Source organism: Trachurus japonicus, chromosome 6 (genome assembly GCF_045865225.1).
Source record: "Trachurus japonicus isolate A0001 chromosome 6, Traja_1.0".
Taxonomy (NCBI): domain Eukaryota; kingdom Metazoa; phylum Chordata; class Actinopteri; order Carangiformes; family Carangidae; genus Trachurus; species Trachurus japonicus.
In genome coordinates this window covers 10,241,011-10,261,711 of record NC_140912.1, presented here as the reverse complement: position 1 = coordinate 10,261,711, position 20,701 = coordinate 10,241,011, and the positions used below count along the sequence as shown (strand labels likewise).

General features: G+C 40.1%; 1 protein-coding gene across 1 annotated transcript in view; it reads right to left on the bottom strand.

The window, feature by feature from the left end:
- The window catches only part of tp53i11b (tumor protein p53 inducible protein 11b), a 40,866-nt gene extending 22,157 nt beyond the window's left edge, over positions 1-18,709 (bottom strand). The window contains exon 1 of the mRNA XM_085778692.1: positions 18,607-18,709. The gene's annotated coding sequence lies outside the window, so the exon portion shown is untranslated. The remainder of the gene's footprint in view (positions 1-18,606) is intronic.
- Between the last annotated feature and the right edge of the window lie 1,992 nt (positions 18,710-20,701).

Sequence of the window (20,701 nt, the reverse complement as noted above, 5' to 3'; positions counted from 1 at the left end):
CCCTACTCGATCCCTCCTCCTTACATTACCACTACTCCTACATAAATGAAGAACGGTGAGGAAAATAGCAGATGGGAATACACCGTTTTTACAATGCTGATTTGAGCATGGTTGTGTTAACCCTTGCTAAATATTAGGTAGAAACCAAATGATAAGCTGGACTGCACCGGTACACAGTAGCATCACAAGTCCAGGCTTCAGTATAACACCAATTTTCCACCAACATCAATATGTATAAGCTAATAAAAGCAAGCTGGCCCTTTTTCTTCTGGCAGGCAAGTGTGTCTTTCTGTTTGGACTGAGGACAAACTACAAGGAGCAGAGCACCCACATTAACAAGGGAGGGGGAGTGAGCTGCTAGCCACCATGCAAACTAGTGTGGCATCAGTTACTGGGTGCTTCAAGAAACAAATTTTGTGCTGCATTCCCAGTGCGCAGTGAAGCCACAGTGTTTCTGGTTTAACATCACAATACAGGGCAGGTGACAGGTGTGTTTACAGTGTTTTTGAAAGCGCAGAAAAAGGGGCAAAATTAGAGGGCTCACCCTGATAAATACCCACTTCAACTCCACCTGAGTGTGAGCGCTGATTGAACTCTCTTGCCATTGCCAACAAAGCCCTTTTATAAGTGCTGTGAGCAGTTTTTCTGGCCGTAAAACCCAGTTACACAAGCTATCAAACACACCTTTACTGTGAACCCTGGCTCATAAATACTGTTAGATGCATCAGACATTTGCTAGTCTTAGCCCGCTACATGCTACAAAAACGTGTTGTGAATATGTTTGTATATCATATACAGTACAGTACGCAGTGCAGTAGAGGTGTGCCAAAAAATCGATTCATATAAGAATCACAATTCTCATTTAATACGATTCAGAATCGATATAAAATGTCCCAAAATGAAACAAATCTGCTGGCTGTCGGCCTCCATCTCCTTAGAATTTAAAAGGCAGCATGTTAAACTGCACTTTTTAAAAAATAAAGAAGCACTTTTAATTTTGTTACTTATTATTGTGTAAGAATTACTCCCATCTAGTGGTGCGGTTGTAGATCGCAAGCAACTCAGTCGTGAAATCGGGCTTAAGGCAAACGGACAACAGCCGCTGCAGGTAACGGCATAAACAAGCGTCTATTTAAAGCAATACTTACCTTTCTGGAACTTTTGCACATTTCTTTGTCTAAGTTAAAATGCTATTAATAATCTGATGATACATTAAAATGTAAGAGAAACCCAACAGGGTTAAAAACTCATCATTTTTTCATTCTCATATAATTCTGAGAAAAGTCTGACCAATAATATTATTCGGTCCGATTAATAAGATTTGAAGAGCGACCGAACCTACTTAATATGTAATCACTTTGTGCACCCCTCTCCTCCTCTCCCCCCTCCCGACCAGGAAGAACGCTTGACAGAGCAGTAGCAGGACATGAGCAGAGGAGACTAGAGTCACAACACACAAGAAAGAAGGTTTTTGGAAATAAATAGTTTTTTAAAAGACCAATAACTGCAGCCGCAGCTGGTCGCAGAGTTTCATGTCTGATATTGTAACGTTGATAGTGAGCAGCCCCGAGTGATACGTAAACACAGGAAGTCACATGTGTCTATAAAGCATCCAGTGCTAACGGCTAGGCTGTTAGCTCTGTGCTAACGGCTAGGCTGCTGTTAGCTCTGTGCTAACGGCTAGGCTGCTGTTAGCTCTGTGCTAACGGCTAGGCTGCTGTTAGCTCTGTGCTAACGGCTAGGCTGCTGTTAGCTCTGTGCTAACGGCTAAGCTACTGTTAGCTCTGTGAGTTCTCAGCGGTCCGGACCCGGTTGAACTCCGGACCGGCGCGGCTCGACTCGGCTCGGTCTGGATTTATTTTGGCCCTGAACCAGCGCATCAGGTGGCGCTGGTCCGGCCGTCAGCCCGGCTCGTTGAGAACTGTAATCTGTAACAATCACTTCCCCTGCGTCTCCAGTAGCAGTAGGCTAACAACAGTTTATTATAAAACTCATCAGTCATCATCACTGAGTCCGTTTATATGGTTTAAAACTCCGGTGTTGTGTTTGTTTGTGTTGTTCCCGTTTCACTCGCGTTCCTGTTCTGTTTACCGTTGCCATGCCAACGCATGCAGCAGGGAGGGAGGGGGCTCGTGGAGATGCGGCAGGAGGGAGAGGTGGGTGGGACTTGTGAGGGAGGTGGAGCTGTTGATTTTCAAATGTTTGTGCTGTGCTGAGTGAAATGCCAGATCGGTAATTGCTTTAAACAAGTGGCCCATCAGGACAAAGCAAAACAATACACGTGACAATATGTTGTCATGGTGATGTCGTATTGTTTACCTGACCCACGTTTTACCGGCTTTCTCTGGACTTCTGTGACTAAAATGACATCTGGTTTGTTACCGACGGCCGTTTTTCCGACTGCACCTGAATGCAGCATTCAGGTGCAGTCGGATGCAGCATTCAGGTGCAGTCGAGTGGCAGCGCATCAACAAACTGAAGTGTTCCGGTAAGCTCTGAATTTGCCGTTCATATCATTCATATATACATCGAGCGGGCAAGCTCGGTTGGTAGCTGACATGTCGTTTCGCCATGTTTTTACGTTCAGTGGCACGCGCTGCCATGAACGGCAAATTCAGAGTTTACCAGAACATTTCAGTTTGTTGATGGGGGGGATTATTGATGAATGAAAAACGTACTTTTGAACGAAATAATCGATTTTCGTGAATAGATAACAGAAGAAGTTACACAATGTACCTTTAAGCAATATATGATATTGCTTTTATGCAACAGTTTCAATAATTCCATCTAAGCATGGATAAATGTTTAAAACTCAATAAATGTGAAAAAGACACTTTAGTCATTCTGTCTTGCAAAGCAGACTGGAGTAGATCATGAGGATCCTTTGCACACCGATAGACTGAAGCAGAAATCATTATGAATCAAATCATTTTGAATCGAATCGCAGCCCCAAAAATCTGAATCTAATCTAATCTAATCTAATCGTGAGATAGTAAAAGATTCCCACCCCTACAGTGCAGTGTGTGTGTGTTTGTGTGTAGAAAAACAAAATCCAGAAAGTGACTTCAGAATGACTTGACAATGCTTTGTACTCCTCATTTGCAATGCACAAACTCTACATACAGTATAATTCAGTGGTGCATCAGAAAGACAGGTGGTTTATTTTTTACCACCCTTTACATTGTGCTCATGTGGGGCACAGGATTGATGTACTGGATTGTGTGGTGTTTCTATCTGTGGAGCCACCTTAACACAGCAGGCTCACTGTGACACCGACTCAGAATGTGGTGAGGTAAAGCAGAGCTGACACTTGGTGCACACACGCACATCTGGGGAGGTGAATGATCTCCTCCGAGGAGCTGAACCATCTGAGCTCAGCGGGGATCGAGCACACACGGATCAAACGTACATGCGAACAAAGCTGGCACGCAGCTTCAAAGCTCCATCTCTGTTGCGCTACTGTGAGAAACTGGCAACTAGTAATTATTTCTACTTGTATATAATTAGTATTTTTTTGTGCCTAGCAGGGTTATTGTTGATTTGCTCTTCTCTGTGGCACATTATCACAGTGTCACTGCAATTTGAAGATATGTGGATAATTACAATTGAACAGCAGTACAAGTTAAACAGCAGATGTTCTGTTATAATACCTTTAAAGGTAATACTATACACCAGCGCTATAGACTGCACTGCACCCCCCAGAATAACATAACCATACCCCATCATCTCTGCAGAGTTAAATCATGAGAAAATAAATGAAGGTATTAGTTATAGTGGAGTCACAGGTGCTAGAAATACCAGATGTGAAATGCTTGTTGACCACGGTAACTGTTAGCCAAGAAGACTAATTAAGAGATCTAATGAGGCAGACTTTAATGAGGCACAGAAAACAGTTATTAGTGGAGAGAAAACCTCATGCTAGATTGCTGTGCTTTTTCACTTGTGGGTAATAATTAGACTTATTACATGTATACCCCTTAAATGCACATAGCAAGATGCACGCCAGAGCCTCTGATGGTTTTTGCTTGGGAGAACAGCAGAGGAGACATTACGGTTATGAAAATATGTTGTGCGTCTTGGTGAGAGCTGTGAGAAATAGAAATATGCTGTTGAGTAATAACTACACTGCAACAGGCAGTGATCAGTACTAGTGACATTTATAAAATCGCAGCAGTGATTACACACTGGAGTTCATAAATGGTGGTAACTCTATTGTCGCTGTGAAAAGAGATAACAGAGAAAGTAGGCACTTCCAGCAGTGCCATATTTGACAAAAATATTTTTTATGTTCTGCGGCTCCCTGGGGCTAGAAACAAGGATCCAATAGCTTGTTTTATAGCCAGCAACAATTTCAAGATCTCATTCTAACATTACTTCACCATGGCAGGTTGAGTTACGGACATACAACCCACCGTGGCCTGTAGATTAAAAGATTATTTTCCTCCCCTTTTTAGGAATGATCAAGATGTGAGGAAAGCATTGTGCATAAATCCTGGGGCTACAGAGGAGTTGGTTAGTTTGAGAGACTTAATGGGAAACTGCACACTTGTTCTGGACTTGTGACCTCACAGCACACATATTTTTCAGGGCAGAAAATGAAGGTTGGTTCTCTTTCGAACTCACTTCTCCAACTTTCCTGTTTACATTCTTCTACTTCTCTGATCTTGTTGACTACTGTGCTGAAGAACTAAACAGGGAGTGTGATAATCTGCAATCACTGAAAGTAGAGCTGACATGTTGCTGTGTTCCTACGGAAACGCAACGGGGCTGGGGGCATTTACTTTCTTTCCATGTCAGTGAGTAAGTGTAAAAGCAGCTTAAACTGTTTTCTGCCCGTCCTCAGGAGCTCTGAGACTGTGAACAGCAACTGAGGAGAAACACATTTCCTCGCTGGTTTTTGAAGCCAATCCATATCTAATGAAAAAATACTCCTGTAGCCTATGTGTTCCTTCTGCTTGTAGATCTACTATTATTAGCAGAAAGTGTCATATATTTATACAACAGAATCAATTGTACAGAGGACTGATTCCTGAGGTGACACCATATGACTATTTCAAGCCCTCTCCTTCGACCCTCCTTGCTCAGCTTCGTCTTGCTTGTTGAAGCGCTACCTGGTTGCTAGGCAGCCCTGCTGGATGACGAAGAGTACTCATTTGACGGCTCAATCTGTGCCACTGAGGATTTCTTCACGAGGAATTAATTGCCCGGTAAATGTCAAAAAGACATCCTTAAAATATCAATCATGTTGCCATTTATTCTGCTGTGGTTGAATGTATGCATTTTTATCCTTTTCCATGTCACCTCCTCCCCATGGCTCGTCATCTAATCCTGCGCTCATGCTTCAAGGCATGATACTGGTAATGGATGCACACACACGTAGGCTGGTTCATGTGGCAATAAACGCACTTATATTGCCTATAAAGTTAAAAGAGCCAACAAGAGGGCTCCGCAGTAACAGCCATTAACATCAACATTATTGTGAGCGGGTCAGCTTTTTAGTGTTAGGCCAGACGCACACCAGACCAAATATAACAACTTCCATTTTGTTGACATTTCTTATGTCTGATGGCCAGTTTTAGAAACTGTGATTTTATAGGGTGTAAGACCAATGAGGAAAATACCAAACAGAAATGGGACAGCAGGAAGCAGGCACAAGCAGTCGACAAGCAACAATGGTAGTTACGACTGTGACTGGGTCAACTAATCATCTGAGATACCCGGTAGTTTGTTCTCAGCTTGTCTCACACTAGAGACACGGGCCAATAATCCTGAAATTAAAAAGCTCATTTTGTCTTACAAACCAAGCAGCGATGCCACACATTACTTTGTGTGCCGACTTTGGCACAGCACAGTGTTTGCTTCTATCTGAGATCTGCAAAACCGAACCACCCAATGTGAAGATGTTGCTGCTCTTTTTCCACGGAGCACATGTTAGTGAAAAAAAGAAGGTTGACTGAATCAAGACCAACACACTTAGAGACACCAACTCATGATCCCAGCAGTTTAAACTGTGTTTATATACAATGCCTGGCTTTTTTTTTCATGCCTTAGTGTGGTAATATAAACATATTTAAATCATACTTTCTGTGTTTGTCAGAAGGTCTTTTTCTCACACCGAGCACTACTCAAAAAACTGTGTTGCATCCCTGAGGTATTTTTTACTGTTTACCTCACCACTTTACGACTATCACAATGAAAAATCAATCAATTGCGAAGTGAAAACTGTGTTGTAAAATCTTCGGTATATAAACCACTGTGCAGTGTTTTTCTGTTTGCTGGCTTCAGAATCAGAGATTTAATCGGCAAACTGGCTTTCCTGGATCCTATTCCACCATCACACTAGTACTTGAAACTAGGGATGTCACAATTACTTGTTTTCACAATTAATCGTGGTATTAAACGCCACAATTAATTAATCGTAAAGATTCCTAAATACCGTCACTTCCTAAAAAAGATTAGGTCAGAACCTTATCGGCAGATGTGGCGCCAAAATAAAGGTAAATGCTCAGATACTGGTCCATTTAACTAACGTAACATTGCATTGGTAGGAATTTAAATGTTAGCGTGTCATTTGTATTTAAAAAAAACAACAAAACAAAACAAAAAACGACTAAAATAAACTTAAACACTTGGTATAGATGATTTATGACCTGAATATTTCAAACACTTCCACTGGGAGATTAATAATTGGTCCTACATGAATAGATACTTGAAATATTTTGTGTAAACAATGAGTAATGTAATTATATCTTGACTATATTTGATTTTACACATTCATAGTGTTGTTTTTAATTTTTATAATGTTTATGTTTTTGTATTTTTTTTACTGTATAATTGATATTCCTGGACCCCAGGAAGAATAGCTGTAGCTTTGCTGCAACTAATGGGGATCAGAATAATAAACAAATAAACAAATAGTGTTGTGAAATTAATTAATGCATAGTAATCGTGATAATCGTAACACCGTGATTATTTATCTGGCAATAATCGTACCAAGAAAATTTATAATTGTGACATCCCTACTTGAAACAACACACACCGACCTCTGTAGCCACCTACAGTACATTGTTTTTTAAGGAACAGGTAACTTCTTTAAATGTCTAAAAAAAAAAAAACTAGATGTAATGTATTGTATCAATTTTGTTGAATTGTGTACTTAAATAATCTATTTACTCATCAGAATCGAATCCTTTTCTTTACATGACGACTGTTTAAAGTTATCAAAGAAACTGAGAAAAAAGTGTGAATGTACATCTGGGAAAACTTTAGTAATTCTAACCAAAAGAAGTTGACTGCAGTTACAGTAATGAGTGACAAAGACAACAACACTCACCATCCCACACTAATTCCCAATCTCACTCCATTTTTGGAAATATTTCAGCAGAGAGATCCCGAGAAAACTGTAAATTTAAGGTTTAACACAGTGATACACGACCAAGCAGTTGGCACTTGATACTTTCTATTCTCAAGAAAAAATAAGATTGGTCCTCAAGAAGTGAAATTGATATCAGCTCCAACATGATTCAGTACAGCCATGGTGATTTTTAACTTACACATTTGTCAGTATCATACAGATTCAAATTGTTCTACTGCTGTTGGTCAAGGTTAGACAGTCTGCTCCCATGGGGCCTACAGTATTCTCCTGAGACAATCGTCATCTCCAAGCTACCCCAATGTCTAAAACAAAGAAACCTCATTTTCAACATTTCATCCTACTGCCATATTGTCGGCCTTATACCATGTTCTGATAAACACTTGAATCAATTCCCTCTATCAGTACGCAGAGCACAAATGGTGTAAGGCACAGCTGCAACCACACCAGCACAAACAGATATTCTTTTTACTATTCAGCCTGTGATTGGTTTGTCCATCACGCTCCCACGCTGCAGACAGAGTGCAAATAATAAAGGTTTTCTGTGACAGAAAATCAATACTTTCAAACACTGCATGTTGTAGCCTGATAAAACCTCAACCATTCTTTTGACCGTCAGCAGAAACTACCAAACAATCTTGAAAAATGAAAAGTACCACCAACAGCGTGTGGTTTTTAAACACAAATTTTCTTGAATTACAGGGCTAACAGTAGTTATGAAATCACACTGAGCTTCTATCTCTTTCTGTTTCTCTATAGTAACCTGCTCAGTCGACCTTATCTCTTACTTAGTTTGCCGGCAGACAATGCATTGTGCAAACTCATGGGGTGGAAGACAAGTTAGACAACATAATTTGAGTCATTTTCATTGAGAAATCATCTCCTCTTGGAGATAGTCAACACTTTCCTGCAGACAGACAAGAATGAAATCTTTGTTTGTCTGTATGAGCCACTGGATTTGTCTGGACCAAAGCTTGCAGTGGTTTTTCTCTCCCCAGCATCTCCTACTCTTCAGTACATCTCAAGTCTGTCTAGACGTGGTTGCCTTTGATGTAGGGAAATCACCCTTTTGCCCCAAATGTATTCGAGCCATATGAGACTGCCAGAAACAGCTCAGACAGCATGTTACTTCAAATTGTGGGTAGACTTTAGGCGCACCACAGTCTCTGTTGGGTTGTATGTGTGAAGTCCTGAAGCTAATTTCATGACTTTTCACTTTCACAGTGGGGAAAAATAAATTAAACTGTTGCTGAATGGTGCCTTTATATTCATGTATGGTCTGAATATTAAGTAAAAACTTAGTTTCAGAGGAAGGTTCCCATAAAGAGGGTCATTACTGCTAATATTGTCAGCCTACATTGTTACCTCATCTTGAGATAAGTCAAAGCTGCCTCTTGGTAAATGTGAATACAACAACGCAGCTTGCTAATCAGGTTTTCACACAGCAACACAAATGCCATGAGGGCTCAGCTGAGTTTACACATAAACAAATGAGGGAATTAACTTTAGCCAGAGGCAAATCGATGGCTGCCCGATATCTAATCAGGAAAAAGACTGCATTTGTCTCCTGGCCCTACTAGATGTACTTCATTTTCTTGCATGGTGAAAGTTGGTTGGGACTTCATTGTTTTAATCTGTTTGGAGAAAACATGGGTTTTTAAACCAAGGAGTTGCTCTCTCCTCAGCCTCATTAATGTCGGAAATATTGTCAGGACCAGAAATCATCCAGACAAGGGGCACAAAACACCATTAATACTAGAAAGTGCAGTCAAAGAGAAATACAGTATTAATCAAAGTACTTTCTTAATTACTGCAATACAAATATATATAACTGACATTCACGACAATCATTTTTTTCAAGACACTTAAATGTCATTGTTTTAATTACAATGTGCTGACATTAATATAAACAACATTGTTTTGTGAAACTGTGAAATATGATCCTGCTTGCATCTAATTATATTTAGTATATAAACTAACTATAATATACATCTTAGGGCAGGGCCTAAGGATTCAATACCAGTATTTGCTGCATATTTGCTCCACTGCAGATATAGTATTGTAATTGCAAAGCATTATACTATAAATATCTGTCAGCCTCACCTGCTCCTGCCCTAGCTGGTTTTTCCACAGCAGCATGGTGGCTACCGTCCACCTCCTCCTCTCCTACTTATACATCTCTCTCTCCATTAGCTGCTATCGCTCCCTGACCGTCTCCTATTCCTCCTGTCACAGTAGCACTGAAGCCTGGGATATTCTTTTGATAGCACCTATGGTCCAGATAATCTTTAGGTATTCTTGTTATATCAGAAGAAAGAGAGGTCATTGTGACTTTGACCACCAAAATTTGATCTGTTCAGATTGTTGAAAGTTGAGGAAATTCCTTCAAAATACTATAAACCTTTGTAAGAATGAGACGAGTCCCTGAAATCATAACGATTATTATATTTATATGCAGGAATCACTATATCATAATAATATTAATAGTAATAATACAGTCTGCTGACATTCCATAAAATAAGTTAGCATGCTGAACATTATATAAGGAAGAATAATCTTGAGAAACAGTGTGTGAGCCCATGCAGTTCCCAGAAATCCTTGAGACAGTGATTCCCCCCAGGAAACTGATTACTGTAAGCTGCGAAAAGTCTTGAGTCTGGCGTCTGATTTGCACCACTACGTTTTTCCTCAGACATTAGTCCCTCATTGTGACCCAAGCCAACGGCATATCTCCGTTTTTTTATGCACTTACTCAATGTACTTTTTCAAAACCTTCCAAGGTCCTGCTTGGATTAATTACTGCAAAGAAAGAAACTATTTATTGAGTACCAGCTGGCCTGAATCAGGCAAACTACCATTCTACCCCACCTTGTTATGTAATTATTGGTATACCAAAATTGTTTTGTTATTTATGCTGATGTCACTACTGATATTTGGAATTTAAAACATGTTCCCTCCCTTCACTTGCCATTATGTTGACACTGGTCTGCACTTCCAAGAAACTCCTTCAAAGCTCAACATGGTATCTTCAGAGGGGCTGACTCCTCCTTCTTCTCCTTGTAGTAATCCTTAAAGAGGAACTATGTAAATCCAGTCGCTTTTCCACTGTTTTGCTAACCCCCGTCCTGGCCATGTGCATTTGTTTACAACAAAGCTGGTGAGAAATTAATCAACAGAGCGGTAGATATTATATACGATGTTACATTGTGTAGTTTAATTTGTCATATTGTCATAGACAAGAGATTCCAGGTTACAGGGTACGTCCGTGCCGCGGTGCGCAGACGAGAGCTGGACACCGGGGTGGCGGCCCCAATCTTGCAAGGTTGGTTTTCAGCCAAGGGACATAATAAGTAACATGCACGTGGAAGGCAGAGAACCTCCATTCTCCCTCATAACAATTACTCCAAAGCTGTTAAATTGAGGTAAAAATGTAGCATAGTTAAACTATAAATCCTGCATTCCTCTTTAAATTAACATAACTACCTACCTACAGTACAGTTCACTTAACAGCCACCACTGAGTGGATACTGAACCTTAAGGTGCAAAATAATATGGAAGATGTGAGCACAATCTGGGGTTATTGTGTGGTATTATTGGATGAAATGGGATTGAAATAAGATTCTCCTCAGTGGAGGCATGTGAGTTAACATGCATTAAAACAGTTTGGATGATTGAGTGTGGTCTGAACAAAATAAATCTTATAGAGCTTCCATGTTACAGCTCACACTCTAAGGGAAGGAAGTACAGTGTCAAAACTGAACACTAAAGGTATGTTTGAGGGCAGGAAGCAGATCTTTCCGAGCAATGTCAACACTAAAGTGTGCAGGACAGGACTTGGTTGGCTTCCAGGCTGAGTTATATTTTACCATTTCAATCCTTTTTACAACAGGATGCTCGGTTGTCAGCATGCATTTACATAAATTTGCATTAAATATATTTCATCCTTCCGGAAATATGATATATTACTACCACTGCTGCTCTTTTTTGACATGTACAGAGTGTATGGATTGTAATGGAGGTACGGGTGACATTTACCACGACAAATATGTGTCACTCACATCATGCCAGGTTTGAAAGGGTATAAAACCTGAAGTTCGAATTCTGGTTATTACAACATACACTCTGTTGCTTATTCCATACCAATTTATCTCACAGTTATGTCATGGATTGAGTTGAAATTTAAAACATCCAAGAAACTCCAAGGGAAATTCCCAACATATACTGTACATAGTCCTGTCTTCTTGAATGTTTCACTGTAATCAATTTCTATGGGCTAATGCAACCTGGAACAGGTTTTCGGAGGATTATTGCAAAATGGATTGCAATATCCTGAAAGATAAACAAAAGAGCCAATCATGTCGTTTAATCTTTTAGCAGGTTTATGCTAGTGTGAAATTATAAAACTGTTGGAAAGTACCAACAGTCACGATCATACTTCTGAGAAAATCAAAGACAGTGAAAAGTTCAGAATTTTGTTTGCATGAGTGGACATGAAATGACCCATATGCTAAGGTTTCCTTGTGGTTTTATTTCCTTTTTTCCTACAGATTTTATTGATCATTTCCATTTACAAACAGAAGGCTTTAGAATAGAGAGTGATGCAGTGACTCAAGTTAAACTGTACGTAGGATGGTTGTCATAAAAACAAAAATATAGAAAAACCAGCATTCTCTTCCATGGACTGGACTGAGCATCACTGGCTAATAGAGAGGCCTGGGAAAAAGCCTGATAAATTATATTGGTAATACTCAGTTTTGGTCTGGAAGGAACTTAATGCATGATTGTGCCAGGCATAAAAAACTCAGGCGAAAACTATTTTAGACCTGCGTCATGGGAATAAGATTCCCGACACTATCTAAACTATCGCAACAAGAAAAGTCTTAAAAAGCACATTGTTGATATAAGTGTCAGGCAAGTTGGACCATAGACATACATCTATTCTGCTGAAAACATTGATGCTGCTGAATGTTTTGACATTAATTCAACCATATTTGGCAATTTATGCAAACATGCGCTTCCTTTGTAGTAATATCTCTTATCTAAATTGTTTGTGGTGGCATAATTTCTTGTTTTAAAACAAACAAGAACTTAATTTCAAACAATTAGTTGAGTAATAAGGCAATCAAGTGGAAAAACTATTTTGATAAACAGTTAATAGCTTAGTTAAGTGCTTACATGTGGGTTTTGGACTTTTGGTCAGTAAACCTGCAAGGTAGCTGCCAAGCTCCAGATGACTGGCATTGGCTTAAAGCAGTTCAGACCAATAAACATCCTGTGCAGGAAAGAAATACTAATGTATTTCTTGAGTGAAAGACGAGTAAAGACCAGCAGAAGGCTTTTTCTCAATGGATGGATACCAACTGGCTCCACTGGTGATGAAAATTATCAGAATGCAGCATTTGATTGGTTGCGAGGCCTTGAAAGACACATGGTCCAACCAATCTCCTGCCGAGTACATTTTGAAATCAGCGGTTTTCCAAACAGTTTCTGACAAAACCTTCCCAGATGGTTCTGTGTAGGGTTGTTCGGTATACCGGTACTAGAGTGGTACCGGGGTACTGACGCATTTAAAACGGTACCATACTGCGCTTAGATGGGACCGGTACTTTCATTTTGCGCCGCCGGCAGCGGTGACGTCGCCGCGTGAAGTCGCCGCATTGTAATTTGAGCCGCGGCGAGCGAGTGAGCAGTCACAAACGAAGCAAGGTGCTGTTTTTATTACCGTTACAGCGCCACCTGTCCACGTGCCTGTGTTTATGTGTGTGCGTGCGCCGCGCGTGAGAGAGACGGCCGCCACAGACTCGTTGATTAATGCAAACACTGCTACGTTTCGTTTGTACCGCGGATCACCACTGGCATGCATAGTTTCTCTCTCTTTCTGTGAGTGAGTGAGCACAGCGAAGGAGCGCGACGCGGAGGAGGAGGGGGGGGGGGGGGGGCAGAATCAACGTATGGGAAACAATAGATGTGTGTGTTTGAGTAACATGAACGTTTGTGTTTCATTCTATAAACTACTGATAACAATTTCTCCCAAAAATAATAACTGGTCAAAATAACAAAAACGATGCAGTGTTTTCAGACCTCAAATAATGCAAAGAAAACAAGTTGATATTCATTTTTAAACAGACCACTAATGTTTTAATTTAGGAAGAGTTCAGATTAATATAGATGGACATTTAATCCTGCAGCAGCAGTAACTGTTTACTGATTTACTGATTATTTACTGATGCATATGTTATAGTTCTAAGATTTTCTATTAAAATAAAGCCAATAATGACATTTTTTGTGTTCTCTTTTTATTTGGAAAAGTACCGAAAAGTATCGAAAAGTATCGAAAAACACGTTGGTACCGATACCGGTACCAAAATGTTGGTATCGTGACAACACTAGTTCTGTGTAAGAAACCATCTGGCATGTCAGGTTTGTTGGTTGGCCAATAGAAAGAATTAGAATAAATCAACATGGGCTATGGAAAATGGTTTAAGACTTCATCAGTCATTTTAAAGATTAACCAGAAAAAATAAACAAAGAATCAAAAAATTAAAATGTTACTTGCCACTCTATACTTAAAGGGACAACGAGGACTTTTGGAAAAGCGAAGCGTTTTCACACTACATTTTTGAGCCCCCGCGCGCACCATGAACTTCTTTGACCGGCGCAAGACGGACTCATGTTTTCATTCATCAAAAATTAGGAAGTCAGAGGTTCAAAGACGATCACATACCGTCGTAGTTCCGACCATAAACAGTGATTCGGAGGCGTTATTCTCATGACTCGCCACGAAACCGAAAGTAAAGAAATGCTGGTCGGCTTGACCAGCATTTCCGCCACCACTAATAATAACAAAATAACGATAGAGACAAAACGATATATTTATCGAAAATGGAGCCATTAACAAGTGTGGGTAGCGTAGATTCATCCACATTAACGTGAGACTTTTTTATAACCAAATAGAAACTCCTCATTGTCCCTTTAAATAATCAAATTTTCATCATGATAGAAAACAAACACATTTACAAAGTTATTTTATTAAAATGCCACTGAATGACCGCTGAGTGGTCATTCAGTGGCATCCAAATATCCAGTGATGATTTCTAAATGTAATCAGTGAGTAAATGAACTTTTTCATTTACTCACTGATTACATTTAGTCTTTACTAAACAACTGTGTGAGAAGGATTCACAAACCTGCATAGGGATGGCTCTACGGTGACAGGGTAACACTATGGAGAGATAGACCTCCTTTATCTTTAACATTTAACAGCTAGGACATTTTCAATTCTTACATTATTTTCTAAAAACTGAGTTCCTCCAGTAAAAGGTCACCAAGGAGTCAGCTAACTAGATGCTGGTGTTGAAAATGTTAGACGTGATGTATGAGTGCTGCAGCAGAGAAGTGAAAGGTGACTTTGTCCAAATGGCAAGGGTGAAATGTGAAACCATTTAAAAAAAAGTTCCATGGACTCACAGACGCAGCCAAAACAACTACAATGCTCCACTGTGAGAATGAGCACATACAGCGTCCAAACAACCAGTCTCCACAGCATAGCTCACCAAACAGCTGACCAGCACAGCCTGGCATATTCCTCATTGCGCGTGAGTGACACCCCTATGCCCCAGACAGAGCAATTAGTAAACAATTATGCATCAGTGAAATGAAACAAAAATGAAACTTTTACTTGAATTCAGATATGTGGAGTTCACTATGTTCCTGAGCTCAAATGAAGAAGACGTCGATGCTCCCGCTGCCACAACCTGATTTTCCAAATCTCCTGCAAAGTCCTCTATAAGTCAACCTGCACATAGAAAATTAAAGCACATGTTTTATGAGTAGGCAGCCCCCTAAAAGTCTAAGATTTTTTTTTTAACAATGCAAGCAAGTCTTACTTAAGACAACAGCATGCTCTACAACATTACAACATGAAGTAAAGAGGTTGTAAAACTTAATGAATCCCAAATGAGATTTTGGTGGTGACAGCTTGAATTGCCTGAGGGAAATTACTTGCCAAATATACACAGAAATTGTCCACAGTGCCTCCCACCCCCATCCCCACTTAACAATGGAATTGCTTTTCTGTCTTCCCCAGATATAATCAATGAGTTGAGCAGCATTTTACTACCATAAAGAGACAAAGTCTGAAGAGCAGCATATGGTCTTGGCTTCTCTAATCTTGTCCACTGGAAATAAACAGAAGCACAGCTGCTGTGGGGTCATTATTAAAGTCTTGGTTGACCCACTGTCACAGCAGACAGTAGGAAATTAAAAGCAAAGATGCCAGGAAGAAAGCCATCCTCAGTGACAGAACAACTGGTGCGCAGTAATCCTGAGAGACAAACCAGGAGTCGCACAGAAAGATGCAACTAAATATAGCTTGCCACCATTTTGCTTGGGTAAAATGATTACTTGTTGCCATTAATCCCACATCGAGTGCTAAGAATGCAAAAAAAGAAGTAAAATTTACACCATTTTACTATAAGAAACGTATAACTAACAAGAAAGTCTTGAGGCAACACAGCCACCATGTCCGATCTGTCAGGGACAAGAGCCTCAGACTCTGCCTACTACTAAACTATAAATAATCATTATAACAGTTTGTTGTGGCTTTGGTGGACTGTGTTGTGAACACAAGTGTTAATTAATCACTGAGAGGTTAAAGCTTAAAAAAAAAAAAGAAAGAAAAGGGGGTCACCATCTGCTTTCACTACCCAGCATGCATCATGCCAAGAGTGTGTGATGGACCTGTGGGAATGCCCAAGGCTGTTCCCAGTGCTACTGCCTGCCTCAGTGCCTCGTCAAAAATCTACACATGAGACACAAACCCATCTACATATGCTACTGCTTAACTCTCCACGGATCATTTCAGCCTCACAGCCCTGCTCTAGTGAGACCAGTCAAACTCTATATCCAGTCTGGTGGAGTGCACGAGGGCACCGATTCAGAAGTTGCAAAGAAGAAAAACATCCGCATTCTTCACTAGGTTTCATAGTAAAATATGGTAAAATATTTCCACCAACACCATAAGCGAGGTCATGATATAATGTGATATTTGTAGCAATTAGACAGGTGTAAAGTACATTTAGGCCTACATGGTGATGTGTATGTTTCCATGTGACATTATGTGATGTGCTGTTGTTCTGCATAAGAGCCATTAGTGACAACGAGGTTGCAACAATAGCTAAAAGAGTCTTTGAGGGTTGGCTGAGGTGACAATACCCTGCAGTCACAAGCGTTCCTGGAAAAGGAAAACTGTCTAAAAGGTCAACATCCAGGCCAGATCTGACCTATTTCCTAGAGCCCCTTCTGCATTCAGACACTTAAGCACAACTATGTTAACGGTAAAAAACACCTAATGCATTTACAATGCTTTCCATGGGTGAAAGGACAGAGATGGTGTTGAACACCTACCTCAGCCAGAAAAACTGCTGATGGCTACATCAGCCCAGCCACAGTACCTTCAACAGACACCCACTGCCCACTCCACATCAATTTTATTTACTTTCCACCAAGCTGACATTTTTGTCACCATGGACACCAAGAACAGAGAAGGAAGCCCCATTTAATCTTTTTTTCTTTTAATTTCACTAGCAAAGCCTGGATGACATGTTGATTCCTGACCACAAGGTGATTATAGAACAACTGTGCTACTGCTGCCATGGAAATAAAGCATGAGTCATGACAAAGGCAAATCAAATTAACACTTTACAAGGCTTTGTGCTGAGGGGTAAAATCCCTCATTTGTCTCCCCAACTCGTCACAGATACAAGGAATGAGTTAGCCACCATGTTGCTTCCCTCATGTTATTGCCTCCAGTTTGTCTTCAGCCAGCAACCGTGGGTTAGGCCGTGTTGACTGTTGAAATGCCTGTACCATTACAAACGTGGGCATGTTCATGCACATTAGGCAGTGGAGTCATTTTGAAGGAAAAATACAACTGTTTGTTGTTTCCCTTCTCCACCTGAAGAACTCAACACACTCAGCTGCTGGATGTTGGAAAAGTCAGTTAAGCTCAAGTTGAAGTCAACAGGACTTTCTGCTATACGCTAAGCTATAGCTCTGTGCACCACACCGACTGGATGACTGTTCGTTTGGACACTGCAGCGGCATTGCTGAGCTGCACTTGGGACAAGTCTTAACACATCAAATACTAACCTCAACTGTAATAAACAGACTCTCCTTCAGAGTGATCCACTTCTCCTGAGAAAGGCAATATCTATTCTGCACCTGCCGTCAAACTCATAATTAATCTTACTTCAATTTCAAGGGAAATGTTCTGTAAAACACTTGTTTTATATACATTACCATATTTAGGTGTATGTCTGTCCTCCTGCTTCTGATAAACCCAGCTGGTACACAAAGGCATTTGTTCTAATGAAATATCTTAGTAGTTTCTGACCCAACTGGACATTTTCCATCACCCAAATATTCAGATCTCAGTGTTTTGGATCACTCACTGCCCTGCCACACAGGTTAATCTCCTTTTACTTATGAGTGGAGTTAATTCAATTGTAATATATGACCTAATAATATGTGACCTCTGTCATTAAAAAATAATCTTTTTTCAACATTTTTAACCTTTATTTATTTTTTTACAACAATGTGTTTTGTTTTTGCTTGATCAAACAGTGACAGATCATGAAACAGCTCTTTAATGCTAAAAAAAAAAAAAAATGGCAGAACAATTTGCCAGAGGGCATTTAGCTGGGAAACCAAAATAATTAGTTACCCACTAACGTTAACCTTTGGTTGTTAAATAACTTCACAGCTGTCCTAAGTAGGTGGGGTGGAGCAGCTCAGCCATTTATAAAGTTCTGGAGCAACACTATAGAAAAATAATAATATATGAATTTGAACTCCCACTGACGTGTTTTCCTTCATACAACTGTCACAGTGGAAAATTAATGTTTGTTTTCTTTAGCGGTTTATTTAACAGAGTTGTCCACAACTTATTCCCCAGCTTAAAAAAAAAAAAAGATACCCACTTCCAACAAACTAGCTAGGCCTACTACTTCGACAAAACAACTTTAGGCAGAAATTAAAAAATAAAAAGACGTGCAGAAATAGTCGACAGGCTTTTTCAGACAAGCAACGCCAAATAGACTTTAGCTGTAGTAGTAGCACTTACTTGTCTACTTACAAGTCGTGGACAGATGCGGTTACAGACAGCTTGAATCATCTTAAAGTAAGAGGAAAGAAACACTACACTGCGTGAGGAAGATATGAGAAGAGTTACTTACAGTGTGGAGCGTAGTGTGGTCTAAGTACAGAGGGGTTAGCCGTCAGTGCGCTGGTTGAGCAGGGAGGACAGTGTGGTGGTTCATCGCACCGCTCTGTGCTTTCACAGAGCACGGAGCAGCTCACAATCCAAGGGATCTGCCGATTACCGTAATAACCGGCGCTCACATTAAAAGCGCACAGATGATTTTAACCACCGTAATATGTAGACTAGTGTCGCCACCACGACCCAGTGGCTTTGGGCTTGAAAATTTAGTTCAGCTTTGGTCGCCAACCCCTGTAGTAGTTGGATCGACACGTGTACCTATTACACCTAATCAATAATTATTTTTATTTTCGGGATTTCACAGCGTTTCAGACATCTCCTCATGAATCTTAGGCAACTGTCTTTTTTTATACTGTGGAACTCCTCTTGTCTGACAAAAGCATAAATGTAGCCCACCTGCCTTAGGCTATTCTCCTGTCACTATTATAGGCTATTGTCTCCGTAGGCAACATGGTGTTCCTGTCCTCTCTTTGTCTCCACTGGTGTGACAACTTCCTCCTCTAACCAGATCAGCTACAGATATTTTAATTTCACCAGAAACCTGCTTGATGACACTGAATAGCAAAGGTGTATGTGAAGTTTTTTTTACAACGAGGATGGCCTACTGTTTTGAGAAAATAAGCTGTAGATTTAAGAACTGATCACACCAGTTTGAGAATCATGATTTTTGTTTGTGTCAACGCAGCAGAGGAAAAACTGGAAAATTCACTGCAAGCGTCAACCTCACAATCACTGAGTAATTAGATTTTTAATCTACAGTAGGCTACATTAACTCTATAATGTCTTGAATAGGTTACTCCCAAGCCAATTGTGATGCAATACATCCTGTACATTTGTGCCTATAAAATATTATGTAATTCCAATAAAGTACTCTGCCATACCAACAGAGTAATACTGTACTAAAATACTATATTACCTTTTCAAATAAGAAATACACCGTTCATAAATAAATAAAACAAGTGCCTGTCCACTATTTCTTGGTATTGCAGTTTAACGGCCTTCTATTTCCTCATTGTGTCTTTGGAGTGTATAAAGGCAAGGTTATGTGTCTTTAATTGCCTTTGTAACAGCATCAAGGATGTTCACACAGGTGCTAATAAAACAACTTTGAACAGAAGTGCTGCATTAGTGGCAGACAGGATCTCTGGGGATTTGCTGGCAGAAGCAGAATGAAAGGTGTGAGGGGGGGAGCAGTACAGAGGCTGGCAGTAGGATTGAGTAGCACAGTTTTATCGAACATCTTATCTTACACACAATTTTGCACATTTTTCTATTAGTGTACAAGTTACTGTACATTTAATACAGAACAGGAGGTGCAACAAATCACATTTTGTGTAACCAATCTATTTTGATGGCAAAAAGTTAAAAAAAAAAAACACGATCAGCAATAAAATGAAAACAGGTGACGGGTTTAAATCAGTCAAGCCATGAAGCTGTGGAAAATAACTGAAGACACAAGTTCAGTTTCAGATCAAATTAGTGATGGTTCAGAGTAGAAACAGGTCACAGATATACACCAATCAGCTACAGCAATAAAACCAGTCACCCGTTTTAATGTTATGGCTGATTGGTGTACTGCAAAAAAAGTTAAACCTAGGATAATGATTGAATAAAATATAATATAATGACAGTGATAACATTTTACACAACAAACCCAACTGTCAGCCAGTGGAGGCACATCATCACAACACACTCAACATATCTTTTGTATTAGAATTTGGTCTGGACACTACCACCACCGCTACTACTATAATAAAAGCTATACTCTGACAATTAAAGCAGAAGTAAGCGATCCGGTCGTTTTGGCTAACTTTGTTAGTTAGCAGCTCCCGCCCTCGTCATGGATCTATTGGTCCTCGTCCCTATGTCACCACATTCACGCGCATCCCTTGGCTGCACACACAGAGGGGACCGCCCCTTTATGCCGTTCTCTCTCCTCATTGGATAAAGGTTGTAGGATACAAGGAAGTATACAAGAAGTTTTCTCCTGGGCTTACAGCAGAGCAGAGTGACTGACAGACCCGTGTTTCGGACCAAACACTCTATGTAAG